Below are 19,698 nucleotides of genomic sequence, written 5' to 3' on the forward strand. Positions count from 1 at the left end.
CTCGTCGTAGATGCACTGCACTGGGTCTGGGAAGGAACTCTGTCCCCACTACCATAAGTGGCCTCAGCTTGAACCTGCCCATTCCCCTCTGTACAAACTACACCACCCTGGATTGCACTACATAACTGTAACACGGTTGGGAAGCCTCTACCTCCACCAACACACTCATTCAAAGGTGTGCTACTTGTTACTTGTAAGGAGCTCATTCTTAGACTTAACACACAAAACACGTACATGAAAAAAAAACACACTAATTGCAAAACAGCAGGTCAGACAATTAACACACTACATGTATTTTCAAAACGGGGGTCGACACACCGTCCACCGAGTGATGGGACTGCACAGTGTCTTCATTGTGCAGCATCGCGGTCCCGGTCCGAAGTGGAGAGTCATTTGTGATCCGGGTCACGGCACCAATGTGACGGGTGTCACAACAGTGACTGTCTTCATCTCCACGATGCTGCCGTCTTAATGAAGACGAGACGCGTGAATGTGTCTTTTTATTTCTTTTATTTCTGCAACACAGTATGGCAGAAGGGATGGGTGAAGTCGCATGGGTTTCGTCTTGTGATTAACCTGAATCTCCTCGAGATTGTTTTCAAATGCAAAACATTGTAGATAACAAAACAGAATTAACAATGTGTGATCGTATAGTGGTTATTTACAGAAAAAGAGAATACAACACAAGTTCACTGTTATTTACAAGATGTCCCTGAACGCATCATGGGCGGAGACTCGGCAGAACACGCGGTGCGCTTGTAATGGCTGGCGCACAGTTCAACCCGCCACGGACACTCACGGGCAAATGAAACACGACACAAGAAACTAAATATTGTTCAATAAAAACGAAATGAAACAATTATTACCTGCAACACAGTATGGCAGAAGGGATGGGTGAAGTCGCATGGGTTTCGTCTTGTGATTAACTGCGCAATAGAAAAGCACTATGAAGCACATGTGCTCCAAACTTCCACTCGACAAAACGTGAAGTAAATAATGACACAAAAAGTAATCTGGACTCGAAATGAATAAGGGAACTAATTAGATAACACTAGACAGTATAAAAGGGGAAACAAAATAAGATATTGTCATGAAAATGCGCGTTAATCGAGACCATCAGAAAATTGCGACTGACCCTAAAACTCCTCGAGATTGTCTGGAAACTATGGGCGGGACATAGTGCCACACTGTGCGCCGTTGCGTCACTTCCTTCATAATTTAATAATCAAAGTGCAAAACTCCGTTACATATAAAACTTGCGTCCTTTCATCCGGTGCGCCCAATGTGTGTGTTAAATACAGAAATGGCACACATAAATGTTTGGTCGTGAAAATACGGTCACAGTACAAATTTTTTCAATAATAATTTATCACACATTTTCTAATACTATATTAAAGTGCATTTAAAGGACAACCGACGTCACTTTTTTTTTTCTTAACTGACATCAGAAAAACGTATAGCATCTAAAATACCCAAAACACGCAGTATGATATTTTTATTCAAATGCAAAACACCAATAAAAATGACTTAAAAGTGTCCAAAATCTGCAAAAAGTTGAGCTGCGAATTGGCCACTTTCAGAAAGTCCTGCCCCCAGATCGTGACGTCACGCCAAGACGTCTTGCATTGCTGGAGAATCAAAACAATGGCTTCAGATTCGGAGAATATGCTTTCTTGTTACACATCCAGTTATGAATATGAATCAAATAGTTCTGAAGAGGAAAGCAAACATGTTCGCAATCCATTAAAACATTTAATCCGTGCCATTTTGAGGCAAGATTGGGGGGAAATGTATGACGAAAAAAGAGGCAGAAAATGGCGACCAAGCTGCTGTGAGGAATTAATCAGCCCGTTTCCACAAGCTCATAAATTCCTTATATGGAGCTTGGGCGCCCTCTTCTGGCTCTTTTTGCTGCAACATGACATTTTCAGACCAAACAAGCACAGCAAAATGCATTGACGTGATGGAAGGACTGCTACAATGTGTCCTTTTTTCCGTCAGGGGCGTTCCTTTAGTGACGTCACGTACGGACTCGTCACCAACTCAAAAACAAGACTTCCGGAATATTCAGTGCGAGTCTTAAAACATAAAATATAGCTATATGCGGTGGACTCTTTTTAAAATACGCTCAGTAGTAGTCATTTGAAGCCATTTTACAAATTATGGACACAACTTGTCCGGAGACGTTGGTTGTCCTTTAAATAGCTTTCAAATCAGTGACGTGCAGTCAGGGGAGGCAGGTGAGGCTGTTCCTCACCTGTCATCATGGAAATATCAAATGACAAAATAAATTAAACAGTTATATTTATTTAGTGATTTTTACTTGAACATTCTTTTCCATGTTTTTTTTTTTTTTTTTCAAAATCGCTGAATTATCACATTTACCGTTCAAATACTAAGTATAGACGAGCGGTGAGGCAGCAGCCGGCTGAGCCTCACCATGGATTGCTCAATCACTATGCTAACTGTGCTGGCTTGCTGTGCAGTGAGACCACATTACTGTCCCTCTGCATATCGCTATTAAAGTGTTCAAACACTTTTAGTATATGAACTAAATTTCTGCAGTTTAGCTGGAGTATATAATGTGGAATCACTTTACATTATAAACACTGTACTACAATGTTTTTTTTTTTAATCAAAACTGTGTGCATAGGTGAGGCACACAGTTCTCCTGGCTCATGACAGGGGACTCTTCGTGCGCCTCCTCGGCTCTAGAATAATAGAATTATTGAGAGCAAGCTACAGTAAACAGTTAGCAAGTTAAGTGCAACCATCCAGTCATTTTTTTCGTGTTGCTTGGCCATATTTTCAGAATGGAGGATTACATATCTAATGAAAGAAATGGAGAGACTTTTAAAACTGAAGAAAGATCAGGAAGGCTTCTACAAAGAACGTATCGATGCCTTTCTTCAGAAGGAGCGTGCATGGACTTCATTTATAAGTAAAGGTAACACGATAATGTTGTTTTATTCTATTTTTTCTCTGCTACAGTTTATATAAAGAATGCTGACATAACATTTTAAACAAAACACGTTAACTGTTGCCAATCAAATGGTGAATAAGCCACTCTGTAGAGTTCATATGTTTGTAAATCTGACTGTGATGACATCAGTGCCTCACCAGCCATGAACCTCACCGCACGTCACTGTTTCAAATGATGTACAGTGATACCTTGGCTTACGAACTTAATTGGTTCCAGGACAGTGTGTAAGGTGAAAAGTGTGTATCCCAAAAATGAATTTCCCATAGGAAACCATTAAAATGAGAATAATCCGTTCCCAGGTCCCCATAAAATGTTCTACTTTCTAATTTTCTAAGCCTTAAAACTACACAAAATATGTTGGAGTCTAATTCCTGTTTCTCTTCTGGTTCGGAGTTCAACAGAGTTTTATGATGAAATACCAGCGGGGACGATAGATGGTGAACAGAAAAAAAACTAATTTATTCAAGTAGAACAATAGAAAGAACATGTCTCGTCAGAGCGTGAAGCCAAGAGCAACAAGCCCGCCTCCTCAAACTAGTTTAAACACACAGCAGTTGATGACATCGTCTCGACTGAGCCTATCAGCTACGGACATGTGTTGGGAGAACATTAGACAGGAAATTTGATACTTGTTACACTCTGCATACGCAACTAGTTAACTAATAAGCTACATACATCCATATAGACTAAACTAAACATGAAATAACATAGGATGTACTAAACTAAACATGAAATAACATAGTATGTACTCAACTAAACATGATGTTTACGGCTGGGTATAAAAACACTCTATAATTCCCCCCTGTTGCACATTTAAACATCAGTACATACATTTCCATAACAGTTTTCATGCATGCACGTCATACTAACGGCACGGGGTACCATTCTTTACCATGGAGAAGGCGAAAAACCTGTCATAACTTTACTGCTGTGATATGCAACCTCTCCATTTACGAGAGTCTTAAAGGTAAATCCAATTCAATAAAAATTTTGACGAGGAAAATTCCTTCTCGGCTCTCCGTTTTTTTGGTTGGAGCAACCACACTCTGGCCATGGTGTTCAATTCCAAGCTACAACACAGGGTCCCCTTCACGCATTTGTTGATACAAAACCTTTGCATAGTTCACCTGAGAATTAGTTATCATGTTCATTAGCGTTGCTCTTAAGCATGGAATAATACAACCAATGACTAAGAAAATAAGTACAATCACGATCGCGACAGGCACAAACAGTCTAAGCAAAGTCGTATACCAAGGGCCCCCGAAAAGCATGTCAAAGGTCCACGGTTGATCAGGCCGCCAATCTTGGGCCATAGCATCTCTGAGATCCCTGATAACAGACAAAGCATTCGTCATGTTTATGGAATTCGCTTCTTCGGGTATGTACGTACAACAAGTGTCACCCACCATAACACAGACGCCCCCTTGTGGGGCTGTCAAAAGGTCCAAAACCATTCTATTTTGCAGCACCATTTGTCTAATTGCTGCAATTTCGGTGTTCATCATTTCATCCACTTTCAAGCTGGCATTTACAAACACTTGAAATATGTAATCAATTGTTTCAATTCGGTGCATGTTTTTAGCCACTCCAATTTGCGGAAAAAGAGCTAACATTACCTTACTATCCATGCTATGGTGATTGAATTGTTCTGGAACAGGGGTGCTCATTACGTCGATCGCGATCTGCCGGTCGATTGCGGAGGTAGTACTGGTCGATCGCAGCGTGACAGTAAAAAAAACATTTGTCAGCCTATCAAACGTCCCGTCTCTTGATTGACATACAGGGCAACCATTCAGATGACAACTGAATTTTTATCTTTAGGTCGCCGTGTATGCGTAAACAACGGCGCTAAACGCAGCAAAATGTACAAGCTAGTCAGCGAATTACCTCAGATTTTAAGCCCTTGCTAAAACATATGGTGATCAAAATGAGTGAGAAACCTGAATAAAAAGTAAGGGGGTAAAACATATTACTTTCATACGGAATGGGAAAATGTGGAGCGGCATTTTCGGACTGTTCATGGAAAATACGACATTGACTTCCCGCCGAAAAGCCAGCTGAGAAAGAGAACGGTGGACAAACTAAAATCCCAGTTGTCCGGACAGCTGTCATTTTTCACTCAACATACTTCAAAAGCGAAAGCCGCCAACCGAAGAATTGTTCCGTGTGAGTCACGCCATCGTTAAAAACAATAAGTCCTTCCAAGACGGAGAGATGGTAAAAGAAGCATTCGTTGAAGCAGCTGACTCCTTGTTCAGAGACTTTAAAAATAAGGCAGATATATTATCTTCAATCAAAGCTATGCAGCTTTCTGCGCTGTGAAGCCATGGCTGAGGATTTAACCCAGCGAATGTGGAAAGACATCGGAGATTGTGAGTGTTCTCACTGCTGAAGTCCAGGGCTCATGGGCAGTTCTGTAACTTACTCACACAGGAAAAGTACCCCAACATGAGGAAATGTGCTACCTCCTTGACTGCATTATTCGGCTCCACTGATTTATGTGAGTCAGCCTTTTCCTACATGAAGATCATTAAGTCCAAATACCGTTCCACCATGAATGATGAACATTTGGAAATGTGCTTGAGGCTGGCTGTCAGCAGCTACTGTACTGTACTGGACTATGCATCCCTGGCTGATTCAATTCAATGCAAGTCATCAAAGTAAACTCAGGTAATTACAAAACATGTTAATAGTTATTTATTATGTTATGTATATGTAGTTATTATGTGTGTTGTGCAATATTGGCTTATTCAGTTATGCAAGGTACATCAACATACAATGTACATACAACGATGAGGTTTCTTCAGCTGTCATCTGTACAAATTTGAGAACCAAATTAAGAACCACCACAGACGTATTGTACATACAAAGAATCCTTAAAACATTTGAAAATAATTATGTTTTGCATTTTTGTCGTGGGTAGATCATTTTGACTTGGTAGTTTTTATAAGTAGCTCGTATGCTGAAAAAGTGTGAGCACCCCTGTTCTGGAACATCATTTCCCCAGATCGAATCATGGGGCTTAAACGATACTCTTCTTTTCACATGATGGTGCACTGGACGACTGGTAACGATGAAAGTATTGTCAGTTACAGTAACAGGTGCACACAAGCCGTAGGCTCGCGGAGGAATAAATGAATATACTTTCCAACCGCATAACCACCAAAGATGTGAAGATACGGGCAAAACAGCGACATTAGTGTTTAGCGGTAGCACATATATCCTCGTCTATAGAACCCAAATTTTGACTCGTACTGTACATTGTAACGCATACTGGTAATCGCAACCCGCTCTCGGTCATAATCTGGTTATCAGGTTCCAAAATAGTATCTAAAGCTGGAACAATCTCTCCCTTCGAAGCATTACGAAAAAACGGAAAATGTTGATCAGGTCTATGCAAAGATATTAACATATATTTCGCTCTAGCCATTTTATCTCCGAATACGCGTTGTTGTGTGACAGAATGAGGCATATAAGAGCATACAAAACAATTACTTTTCCTATTTTGTTTAGCAATTAGTGTAGCATAACGATACCACGTGTTTGATAACAACGGATTCCAGTCATGTTTTTCTCCTGCAAACGGTTGATATAATGTGTCCATGACACCTGAACTTTGGGCCTTTTTGTCAGGCGTTTCCATCCAGGCTGTCAGTCTGATATGTGGTTTATGCTGGAAAGGCGATGTCGCGACTGGTGATGTCACAGATGACATGATGCATATAGTTACGGGAAAACCACTGTGATTTTCACGAAACTCAGGACAGAGTCTCAAGTCCATGCATCCTGCAGCATCATGAGTTATGATAGCAAGTTGGATATCTGTCATCGTACCACTTCCAGTTCCCTCGACCTATCTTGATGACAGTTCGTTTTGCTTCCTGGGCACAGCTATCTCGAACCCATTTTGTGTTAGGCTTAGAATAGACCACAACGGAATCCCAACCAGTGGTCCAAGCCTTCCCCAACTTGATACGAGTGTACCAAGAAACTGGAGGATAATTGCTTCCATTTTGTCGTACTTCGTTCACGAGGAGGCTAAGGGGAAATGAGACTATTGCTGCAGCCTGTGGTGGAAATCAGGCTACAGGATGTAACATCTTTTGGCACTTATCTGACGTCGTTGGATATAATAGTGGAATTTCACAGGCTGATGGAATGGGGGGCTCCACGTGTGTCATCTGGATTGCCCCCACGAGTCCGTACAGCAAGATGATGTGGACCAAACCCATAGCTAGTGAGTAGTTTGGCTCCGTGTGTCTTCCACCTGCTCAGGATCTGGTTGGTGAACGATTTTGCAATGGCTTTGATGCACCCAGGTGGCTCTTTCGGCGATCTTGATGGCAGTTGGCGTTGTGATCAGCACAGTGAATGGCCCCTCCCACTTTGGTGCAGAGCAGGTCTTCCTCCTGATTGCCTTGAGCAGCACCTCGTCTCCGGAGGCGCAGCCTCTCTTCCTGTGGAGGGAACAAAGAGGACTGTGGCAGTACACATGTGGAATGTACTAACTACTCTTTTGTTGTAAACATTTCACACAACCATTTTGCCAACAAAGCGCCTGTATCTGATTCATTCTCTTGCCAGGGCACACCTTCCCATAATGGGAAGGTCTGCCATGCAAGATCTCAAAAGGCGTTTAGCCGTTATTAGTGGGCGTTATTCTCATACATAATTTAACCAAAAAGAGACATTCAGGCCATGTTCTGGAATAATCTGTTTGTATAATGCCTTCGCAACGGATAATGCATCGGATCTATTTGAAGGCATAATATTGGATGTCTGTAAAAATCGTCACCGTCTTTCAAATCAGGTCGTAGAAATGTCATCTTTTTTTTTTTTTGTATTTTATTTTATTTCCTAGAAGTTCAACTTCTTTTTGGCAAAACTGTAACATAGTCAAAGAAGCTTTGTTACCTGTACTTTCTAGATTTTGGAACAAAGCGATTGATACAGTCTTGTTTTCGTCTTCAGTCGGTGAGACAAGATGTCGTCAATGTACAAAAGAATTTGAGAAGTCACAGGATTTTCAAGAAGGGGTGAGAGGGAGGGCGGGGGCAGAGAGGGAAGTCGTTTAGAGGAAGTGGTGGAGGATCCCGCGCGCAGATCCCCCCCTGACCTCTGACGCCCAAGCTCAAACCCCCAGCCCAAAGCTCGCCCCTCCTCCTGCAGTGGTTAATTCTATGTCTGTCCCAGTAATGGCGATTTTAAGACCATGTGCTGCTTTGTCCTCGTAAGGGAGGAGTTTCTTTATCAGCAGCCATCTTTAAAGACATAGCTTTTTCATTTTTCCAGTTTGCTTAAATTGGTTAACATATACGCAATCCTCATCAACAAATTCAGGAATACAGCTAGGGTGTCTGAAAACACCTTCAAAGCGTCCTCTAAAAATGTTTTCATCTTTCCCACTTTTTTATGAATTTCGTATCCTGATGGATTGGGGTTTTCTTAGAGAAAGATTGCACCCATTATTTCAATTCACCACAGTTCACTTCACAATTTCTGCTGTTAACTGTTTCCAGTAAGGCACACACAGTGTTAACTCAAACACAAAGAATACTCCCGCTGTGTCAACGTCTCCAACCACGAGCCGCGCTCACATACACACACAATGAATGCACATACACGCGCACGCACTCACACGCACACACTCTCACTAACGGCTCAAATGGCCCCCCGCCCCAACTTCCTGTGTTCAAGATCTTTGTGAGACAAAGAAACTTTTGTAGTTCACCATTTCAGCACAGATCAACCAAAACGAATGTATTAATATCACGGAGAATCCACGATCAATTGCAGCTGCATTTAAACACATCATCCCCTGGGTCAAAATTAATACATTTTTAATTTTTTTAATTTTTCATCCCAGTCCTCACACCCGAACTTCCAGAACTTCCTCCTTTCTGAAGAATCCCCTTCTGAAACTTTCCCGGTCTAACAATACGGCTGCCGGAGGTGTGGAAGCAGACATAGCGATCCGAAGAGGTGTCGCTAGTCACGCGTAAAGTACGTCTTACGCATAGGCCCGAATTTAAGGTGAACCGAACGTGATCAAACCAAAATTCGCGTTACCAGCCTTGTTTACGTGGATTAAACGTGAATAGCATACCTTCTGGCCATAAAGGATCCCACAATACATTCAAACACCCACCGCGTCACCCACCTTGAAAAAACTCATCGAACTCAGCCGTGTAGTCAGGTCAGGATGAAGAGGAGCTAGCCCACCACGTCACTACAAGCAGGTGCCACCAAAAAGGAAAGAATCTTTTTGTCTCTTGTGAGAAATCACAAGCAGGCTCCGCCAAAGAGAAAAAAAAAACTCTTTGTCTCTCGTAGTCAGGCAAAAAGCAGGCATCAGCAAGGGAACGATCCCCTTGTCTCTTGCGGAGAACCCACAAGCAGACACCGCCAGGAGCAGGAAGCTCCCGTCTCTCGTCAACTGAGGCACGCAGGCGTGCACTCCCCAACCGCTCCGGACCCGACTGTCGGCGCGGGTTTCTGACACCAATTTATGTTGGAGTCTAATTCCTTTTTCTCTTCTGGTTCGGAGTTCAACGATAGATGGTGAACAGAAAAAAACTACTTCATTCTAGTAGAACAATAGAAAGAATATGTCTCGTCGGAGCGGCAAGCCAAGTGCAACAAGCCCGCCTCCTCAAACTAGTTTAAACACCCAGCAGTTGATGACATCGTCTCTACTGAGCCTATCAGCTACGGACATGTGTTGGGAGAACATTAGACTGAAATTTGATATTTGTTACACTCTGCATACGCAACTAGTTAACTAATAAGCTACATACATCCATATAGACTAAACTAAACATGAAATAACATAGGATGTACTAAACTAAACATGAAATAACATAGTATGTACTAAACTAAACAGTTAGTTTAAAGTAGACAGTAGTTTATGGATGTGTATAAAAACACTCTCAAAATATACCTTATTTTATGTATAATAAATGTGCTATGGTATTATAATTAAAGAAATAAACTGCACTATATAATAAAGTTGTTTTATTTACCTTTGTGATGGTCGTTCATGGAACGGCGTGGCCAGTTTCATCAGAATTAAACACTTGATGTGGAACGTAACCTTCTTCTTTCACCATCTTGAGGAATAATCCCTTGGAGGTGCTTGTTCTGCAATAATTTTACCTTGTTCCTCATCAATCGTGTTCTGTTTAGCTGGGTTCATAGCTTTTTGCATCAAGTGTGCAGATGGCTTGTGTGGGTTATTTGTGGAGCCTGATTGATGGGATATTTTAACCTTCCAGTCTACACTCTGCCTTTGAACTATCAAAGTTGAAACAAGTCCAAATGTCACTGTTTTCTATCCAGTTTCTCACCATCTCCCTTTTTTTTTTACTTTTGTTTTTTTTTTTCAAGCTCTGTCATCTCCCTTTCGTGTGTGTGTGTTTCCTCACTCTCTCTCTCTGTCGTATCCCTGTCTCTTTAATGTTTAACCCCCCCCCCCTCACTGCTGCGTTCTTGACCAATCACGGGGCTTTAACCGAAGACGCCATTTTGTTTTTGGGAGAACGGCCTCACTCTCTGTCTGTAACCCCCGCCCCTCACTGCTGCGTTCTTGACCAATCACGTGGCTTTAACCGAAGACTGGGGCGGGGAATAGAGGACAGAACATTCACCCACCATTTTCTTGTTAGAACGGGCTAGTTCGCGAACGACACATCACTCATGTGGCAGCTCCGTGTGTATCCCGAAAAATAGTTTGTATGCCAAGGTAAATTTTTCATAAATGTAACGTTCGTAAACGTTTGTCAGCCAAGGGGTTCATAAACCGAGGTATCACTGTATAGATTATTGTTCTATGGCAATAATCAGGAAGTTATGGAATTTTTAATTTTCAAAATATGAGGAGATTTTTTTCCTCTAAATTCAAATCTGTGACCGAGTTCTTGATTACAGTTTAAACTATCATAACTTTCTTATTTTTTTGGAAGATCATAACGAGTAAGGTACCATTGGAAAGCTTTTTAATTTCCAAACAGTAACAGACAACACAAGAAAAGATTCAAAATATAAATTAGCAAATATCAAATCGAATTCAGTCAGATTTTCGTCAGAAATCAAAAATGGCTGTCACTGAATACTAGGAAAGAAAATTGCGAGCTCTAGAAACATATATGCTAATGCTTCTTTATGCTTGAAACTTGGCAGTTATCGAGGAAAATATATATTCTACCACTTCTATGAGTTATAAAAATACAATTTATTCACCTTTATAAACTGTAGTGTTAGCAAAAAGAGCGTAAACTTAAATCCATTTTTTCCCTGTTTCTCGTTGTCGTATTCGGAAATTTCAAGAACCAGCATGGAGGGAAACGTGTAATACATCTTCATAAACTGCATAGCTTGTAAAATCCCACGAAAAAACGATTAGGGGGTATGAGGGGTTTTGTTTCTTATTGGGCCAGGGATCGAATGTTTTACACTACTGAGGTAGAAAATGATGGGAACGCTTGTACGTGTCATTTTCCAGCTTTGTGAAATTCATCGGGCACACAAGTCTCGCCCTATTACGTGATGGATGCCATCTTGCCTGCTGTTCTGTGTGCAATTCAATGTCAAGCAGTCGCAGAGGAGCGATTGCTTCGATTTATAGTAATCCCTCTTTTTTCACGGTTAATATGGGCCATGACCACCCGTGATAGCCGAAAATCCGCGAAGGAGGGCTGAGAAAATGCACAGCCAATCCATATGGCTGTAAACCATGGGCTATCGTAATGTCATTAGGTGACGTCAGCGTTGGTAACCAATCAAGCTGTGTACAAAATCTCTGAGTCATTCGGCATTTTTTAAGGTTTTTTTTTCCCTGGGAAAAAAACAGCAATGCATCAAAACCGTGAAGTAGCAAGGAATTCTGTATTCACAGTTCGCTAACTCCATTTGATGTTTTTTTAAGCCTGTCTTTAATTTATTGTGGTATGACGAAGCAGACACACTATATTCTTAGTATATATTTGACCGTGACTTGTTTGCATCCACCGATATGGGGAAGAGTAGGACATTTACACACATGCGCAGTAGATGACAAATGCAAGGTACGGCAAGTCTGTGCACCCAAACAACCTATATATAACTTTTGTGGTTAATACACCACATTTATCAAGGCAAGTAACTTGATTTTTTTTTTACACAATTTGCTTTGTACTAAGTTGAAAATGGATGGTTGTATGTTGTGGTGCTGCAGATATATAAATATATATAACCACGTTCAAGTCGTATCTCGTTGATGCCACCAAGAGCGATGCTTTATTTTTATTTATTTTTTGAAGGGGCAGGTAACTTCAATGACACCAATGGCTTTTGTTATCTGCATAGTTCTTCAATATACATCATCAACTTGTCATTTAAATAAAATCACATCAGCAATCCGCATTACACAATTACTTAAAAGCAAACTGTCGTTTCGAAGAGTGCCATGAGTTAACGATTAAAAAGAGCAATCACAAACGTCGTTTAAGTTGCACTTAGAGTGAGAGGCTGAACGTTTCATCACTTTATTTGTTTTTAACTCATTACTTCCGGCAAACGATTACAGTCGTTGTGTTTTTACTTCCGTGTATCCTGAGTCACGCCTCCAGTCAGGCTGAAGCGATAGCAAATAATGCCGGATGCCGACTACAGGCAGGCCGTGAATAGATGTTAACCCTTTACGGACGATTGTGCTTCTAGATCGAGAAAATGAAAGGTAGCAGTTCAAGTGCCGATTGAAACTGATGCGGCACAAGTTACATGTCCCTTTAAAACAGATTATATGCAGCTTTGCCTTAAGAGTCAGTGACATCATCTCATGCGCAACACAATGTGCTCTTCAAAGCACCTTCTATTTTTCGTCATGGATGAAATACCACGTAAGTATATGTTGTAATTATTTTATGAGCTATTCAGAAGACGTTTACCTTGAGACTGAAATGCATAAACTAACGCTAACTTGTTTATTTACCGAGAAATATTAAAAGTAAGGAGTGTCCCGAATTCGGAACATTCTAACGCTAACGCTATTTTCATGATGATATTGTTGATCCTGACTTGGTACCTGATGCGAATAATTGTAGTTGAATGGTACGTTTTACACTAATAGCTGTACCTCATAGCTTTGCATTCTCAATCTGATTATTGAAACGGAGGTCAATATGTTTTTTTCTAAAATACCCATGTACTGCATATCTTTCCAGATCCTGATGAGAATGAAATAGATGACCATGTTGATGAAGACATTTTGGCATCTGACACAGTCGTGACTGTTGCATTGATGAACTTCTATCACCATTCAAATACTTTCGGGCTGATCAACTACGTGCTTCATACGCTATCTCCAGGAAATCACTCAAATGGTGGAAATACCTGTTCTGGTTTCTAGTGGATATTTGTATTTGCAATGGATTTATACTGATGAAACTCTCTCCAAACCATCAAGTGAAAACCAGAACAGGTCGCCTCTGAAAAAGGACTCAGAATTCAGGACAAACTTAGCTCATCAGTTGTTTGGCAATTACAGAAGGAAAAGACAAAGAGAATGCATGAAGGAGAATAACACTGTTGCCCTCCTTCATTGGCCAGTAGAATTGGATAAAAAGAGAACACGTCAAGAGTGTGCAAAGAAGAAAATCCGTCGTGAGCCAAGAACAGGTTGTGAGCAATGCAAGGTGAACCTATGCATTCCATGTTTTAAACTATAACACAAATAAAAACATCCTGAATTATTTTAAATGCATTCTAGGTTCATTTCATGCATATGTGACTTGTTGTGAATGCATTTTGTTGTAATTTGCAGGTTTTGGAAAAAAAAATCTTCATTAACATTGCAATAATTTTCTAAAACTTCAATCAATTTCACAAAAAAAAAAAACCATCTTATTCTATTATATGTTCTGAAAGTGTACTGAAAGTTTCATAAAGATTGAACAACAAATAAAGAAGTTATAACAGTTTATTTGAACACACGTGAGTTATGAATTTCCTGCTGAAGCCACTCAGGGAGCACACTACAAAGCTAGGCTGCAGGCTCTGTAGGCTGTGGGGGAAGAAATGCAAAATGCCTGCTAGGGAGGTAAGAGTTAAAGGACAACCGACGCCTCCGGACAAGTTGTGTCCATAATCTGTAAAATCACTTCAAATGACTTCTACTGAACGTATTTTACAAAATATTCCATGGCAAATACCTATATTTTACGTTTTAAGACTTGCGCTGAATATTCAGGAAGTCTTGTTTTCGAGTTGATGCCGATACCGGAAGTGACGCCACGTAAGGAACGCCCTTGACCGAGAAAGCGACACACAGTGCATTTTGGGTACTTTTTTTGGTCTGAAAACATTGTGTTGATCCGTTTTCATCGCGGAATTAGAAGGAAAACTACACAAATAATGTGATGGTGAATCGCTGTGTGGCAGCTAATTGCGGTAACACGCATCGGAATGGTATAAGTTTATACAGATTTCCAGCGGACAAACCTGCCATCTGGGCGGAATGGGATAGACAAGTCCAACGAACCAGAGCAGGGTGGAAGGCTCATTTTGAACAAGATTGTTTCGAAATGCAGCAATCCAATATGGCAAATTTTGGACTGAATGTTAGGTTCAAACACCGGTTAAAAGCGGGAGCAATCTCGACAATATTCGAAAGGAAAGCGTCCTCAACAACACATGGAGAAGGCGTGCCGTCCCCAACCAAAAGGCCCCGCACAGCGTTTGCCAAACGGGAGAGGTCCAGGGTAAGTGTATTAATGTAATATATAATTCCAAAATGTGCTTTGACCTATATACATATATATAGTTTGAATTTGTAGTTCTAGGCCTACAGTCTATTAATGTTAATCGATCGCAAAGCACTTCACAGAGCTTCATATATGCTAATTTATATGCTATGCTAGTTTCATATACTGTATGTCGTGAATCCAATCGTGAGCCAAATATCGTGATTTGAATCGAATTGTGGGAAATTAAACCGGCGCTCTGTACATGGTAAATCCGTAATCAGTTGGTAATGCAGAACCATAAAATATGTTCGTTCGCTCCGTTGGATACAATAATATTGTTACCAGTAGCCCGTATCGTAACATTGATATGATGACATGGACATAGCGTCTTGTGACAGAAAAGTGTCCTTGAGAGTTTTGAAAGGCACTTATAAATGAAATGTATGATTATTACTATTATTATTATAAGGAGACAAGATGTTATGCCGGTAGTACACCCCTAGCCATGTGCCACTCATGTCTGATTTACAAGTCTCAATTGTTTCCTCATGCAATTGAATCCTTGAAACATTTGATACCTGCAGATTGTTGCTGAAGCTATGGCAGTATACGAAGCTACTACATCAATGGCAGCTGTTCCTGAACAAGATCTAGTACTGGATCAGCCAACTACTGAAGCAGAGGTGGCTCAGGTGGGTACAATAATATTAGCTAGGTTTTCACACAATCAGTAGCTATTACAAGCTAAAACATATTGTTCAAATCATGCAAATAATATTCACTTGATATGCTGGGTCATATTTATATTGATTAATAAGTCCATACTGGGATTTTGTATCTCAGCTTGCATAATATTAATGCATACATTTATTTTTGTTTCAGTCAAACGATTTTGCCTGCCAAGCAAAGCCAAGACAGGCACTAAGAGGATGCAACAAAGGGATTCAGGCTCATGTTATAGGAAAATCTAGAGGTAACAACACATAACATTTGCATAATAAATAATAATCATGGTCCATCACATGGTTGGATTTTTTTTCTGTATTAAGCTGTATTTTTCCTTTCCGGTGGAGAAAACTGGAAATCTGACAACAACAAAAATAAAACAAAACAGAAATTTCCAGAAAAACCCCAAATCCACCTTCAAGTCCAATGAAAATTGTTGCCTACCCTGGTCCATTGTGATAAAAGCCTCAAAGGCATTGTTTGTTACTGATCAATTTCAAAGCAAATATTACAAATAATGACTTTTTTTCATCACAGCTCAGTGATGCACTGTTGCATAAGGTTAGGTTATTATATTCTGTAACTTTATATTATTATGTCGTTTTCCACAGGAATCCATCATTATCCTGATACATCTGATGCCGCAGTTGTGATCTGGTGCCTGGCCTGGAACCCATTCGCTTATTTTCATCATCTGCAGACATATATGAGGAGCCTGCAAGTGACTCATAAAACAATTCAACAGAAGAGCAGGACATTAAAGATGCGGAAAGCTATGTGCCATAATCTTTGGAGGAATTGGAGGAAATAAATCAGGAGCCGCATGTGGAGACAAGTCTCTTCGGCCCGAAAGCTCCACAAGATGACTCCAAATTCATTGTGTTTGGGATATGTTTGGATGAATTGTTCCAACTATGTGCTTGTCCCAAGTGTGGATTTGCAGCTCCTTTTCATGTTGTGACCACAATGGTGAAGAGTACCATGCTGAGGGTGACTTTCGGGTGTGCTGAATGTAAGAATTCCCATGTGTGGAGGAGCTAGCCATATCTGGGTTCATATCCCGCTGGAAACATCCTTCTGTCCGCATCTGTTCTGTTTGTAGATGTGACAACCACAAAAACACTGTGTACTCCAACACATTTCAAGCGTGTGCTATGCGTCAGGTTGAGACGCACATCAAGGAGATCAAGGAATTGAAAGGCGCATTTCAAAATCATACACACGTGTGACGCCACAGGGCTCCCCTCCTGGATCCGAAGTCAGTGAAAGTGATGAAGGAAAAAGAAATAAAAACAAAAGTCATTCTGCGACATGGTGAGGCCAGGCAAAATGACGGTCACCGGGCATGGCAGGCGTCGGTGGGGTGGTTGCCGAGGAAGTTTCGTGGTGCCTGAAGTCGTTGTACGGGAGCACGGCAAAGAGTGCTCTACGACTGCCAGTTTGAGTCGATCGATAAGGGATTGTGAGGACGAAGAAGCGTGGGGTTGGTCATGCTGCCGGGCACGGACAGGCCGGTCATCGGCGACGGTGGCGTTCATCGCGCTGCCCTGGCGCTCTGCAGGACGCTGAGGAAGCACGCTGACGTCGGTGGCCGAGTTGGCCATGAAGCGTCTTCCCGAAGTACGATCGTGGCCATAAGCGATGTCCGACGATGTCCGATCGTGGACATAAGCGATGTCCGACGATGTCCGATCGTGGACATATACGATGCAGCTAGTTGCAGAGTCGCCAGGCGAATTGGACGATGTTGGCCATCAGGGTGCGGCAGGTTTCACGGTGGGGTCGGGGCACCCACGGGTGGTGGCGGCCCATCGGGAGCTCGGCTTGAGTGGTCTTGCTGTGAAGATGCCGGGTTCATGGGCGGCTGGGAAATCTGGTTCTTTCCATTTGGAGAGTTGATTGGGCTGAGGACGAGGGAAATCCTCCTGGCTGGCTCGCCAATAAAGAGTTTGATGGTTCTCTTTATTTGTAAGTAGGTTCGTTGTCAGATCTCCCAGGCAGGTGACGCGCAGAGCTTGATCGCGGCGTGGAGTTGAGCAAGTCGCTTTGAGTCTGTGAGTCCGAGATGAGTCTGAGATGATTCTGCCCCGTGGTTCGCCCAATCTCTCTGTCCCGCGACAGCTCCGTTTATACCATTTTCAAGCGTGTGCTATGCGTCAGGGTGAGACGCACATCAAGGAGATCAAGGAATTGAAAGGCGCATTTCAAAATCATACACACGTGTGACGCCACAAGGCCATAATTTCTAAAGTATATAACTGGATTTCAAAAATATGTAATTATTGTTGAATAAATGTGTCCTTTATTTCATAACTAACCATGTGATTACATTCTGTCAGGTTTCAGTGCAAAATTAGTGGCTGCTGCCAAATTCAAGGACTGTGGGCCAATACAGCAGCGGGTCCACAGTATATCCAACCACATGTACTGGTGTGCCGCATCTACGCCTCCAGGCCAAGGAGAGCTGATGGTGGCGAAATGGCGTTCAATAGTCAACCAAATACAGAATGTACATGCTGGACACAGCAATAAATTTACAAACTGCAGCCATGGTGAACTACAAGGCCGGGAGGCTAGAAAGAAGTGGCTTGCACCTGGTAAGTAATTGTTATAAGTTTACTGTGTGTAGTGATATAGGTTTGACATAAGTTATTTAATTAGGATTCACTTCGGTTAACTGTTTGTAATGCAAGATGAAAACTACAAATATAGTTTTGATTCTGTAAAGATGTGTCTTGATTTCCACCACATTTTTCCTGTTTATATAAAAACAGATTCTCTGGCAGCCATCAAGTTGGAAAACCTGCTCACCAACACCAGACTCTGCAAGGACATTGCCAAGCTCTCTGGCCAACACCAGACATCCACGATAGAGTCCTTTCATAGTCTCGTCACACGTTTTACGCCCAATATGTAAACAAATTTTGAAATTTTGAAGATGATCTGGAATTAATTGTGAGATGATCAAGTCAGTGGGTGCATTTCAAGGACAATGTTAAACATCACCGTACTGTGCATCGGTCACAAGTTCAATGACACCCCCTGGCGGCCTTCAGAGGTATTGCTAGGTTGGCGTTTGCCCTGAAATTGAAGTGTAGTGATCATCTGCGTCTTTGGTCACATTTCTAAAGACAGCAACGACCTGTATTTGTGTATTTCCGGGACAATGTCAGTGCCAAGCAGGCTGGCGAGAGTACAGAGAGAGTTACTACTTCTCAGAACGAACTGACGTAGTACGACGCTCACACCTTCTGATTATCAATAAACAGCAACTTGATGATCATTCAGGACAACAACGAAATGGTGAGGCGCCATATCAGTCAATTGTAAACCTATCAACCATTTTATTGATTGATTGATTGATTTGCCTTTATTTGTCTTGCAGTGGAAAAATTTCCATTTCACAGCAGTGAGGTTATGAAAGGAATGAATATAATAATAATAATAATAATACATTATAAATATAAAATATAATAATAATACATTTTATTTTAAGCGCCTTTCAAAGCTCTCAAGGACACTTTACAGTCACACATCAGAATCAGAATCGTCTTTATTGCCAAGTATGTAGAACACACAAGGAATTTGTTTCCGGTCGAACACATTGCACTAGAATCATCATCAAAGAATTGCAGAGGCACTATATAGTTCCATTTGGGCTACTGTTCAAAGAGTTAATGGCTTGGGGGAAGAAGCTGTTTAAATGTTTGCTGGATTTGGTGTGCATGGATCGGTAGCGCCTGCCTGAGGGGAGTAGCTGGAAAAGGTGGTGGGCAGGGTGCGCAGGGTCCAGTAGGATTTTCCGCGCCCTTGTTTGGATTCTTGCAGTGTTCAAGTCCTCGAGAGTGGGTAGGGCGGTGCCAATGATTTTTTCCGCCGTCCTAACTGTCCGTTGAAGTCAGATTTTGTCCATTTTTGTGGCGGCCCCGAACCAAACGGTGATGGAAGAACACAGGATGGATTCGATGACAGTCGTGTAGAAATGTTGCGGCACCTCCTGTGGCAGGCCATGCTTCTTTAGCAGCCTCAGGAAGTACATTCTCTGTTGGGCCTTTTTCAGGATAGTTGACCTGCCACTTCATGTCCTGGGAGACTGTGATTCCCAGGAACTTGAAGGTCTCAACGGTTGACACCAGGCAGTTGGATAGTGTGAGGGGTAGCTGTGGTGATGGATGTTTCCTGAAGTCCACCATCATCTCAACTGTCTTGAGCGTGTTCAGCTCCAGGTTGTGACGGCTGCACCAGAGCTCCAGCTGCTCCACTTGTTGT

At 41.7% G+C, this 19,698-nt stretch overlaps 1 long non-coding RNA gene across 1 annotated transcript; it reads left to right on the forward strand.

Moving 5' to 3' along the window:
* Positions 1-8,071: 8,071 nt before the first annotated feature.
* LOC148903525 (uncharacterized) lies at positions 8,072-17,887 on the forward strand. Its single transcript, XR_016115974.1, has 5 exons — positions 8,072-12,858; positions 13,183-14,718; positions 15,288-15,395; positions 15,586-15,676; positions 16,041-17,887. It is a non-coding gene; the product is annotated as an uncharacterized LOC148903525 (long non-coding RNA).
* The last annotated feature ends 1,811 nt before the right edge of the window (positions 17,888-19,698 follow it).

The sequence above is a fragment of the Hippocampus bargibanti genome, linkage group LG01 (assembly GCF_051943395.1).
Source record: "Hippocampus bargibanti isolate YZ-2025 linkage group LG01, ASM5194339v1, whole genome shotgun sequence".
NCBI lineage: Eukaryota > Metazoa > Chordata > Actinopteri > Syngnathiformes > Syngnathidae > Hippocampus > Hippocampus bargibanti.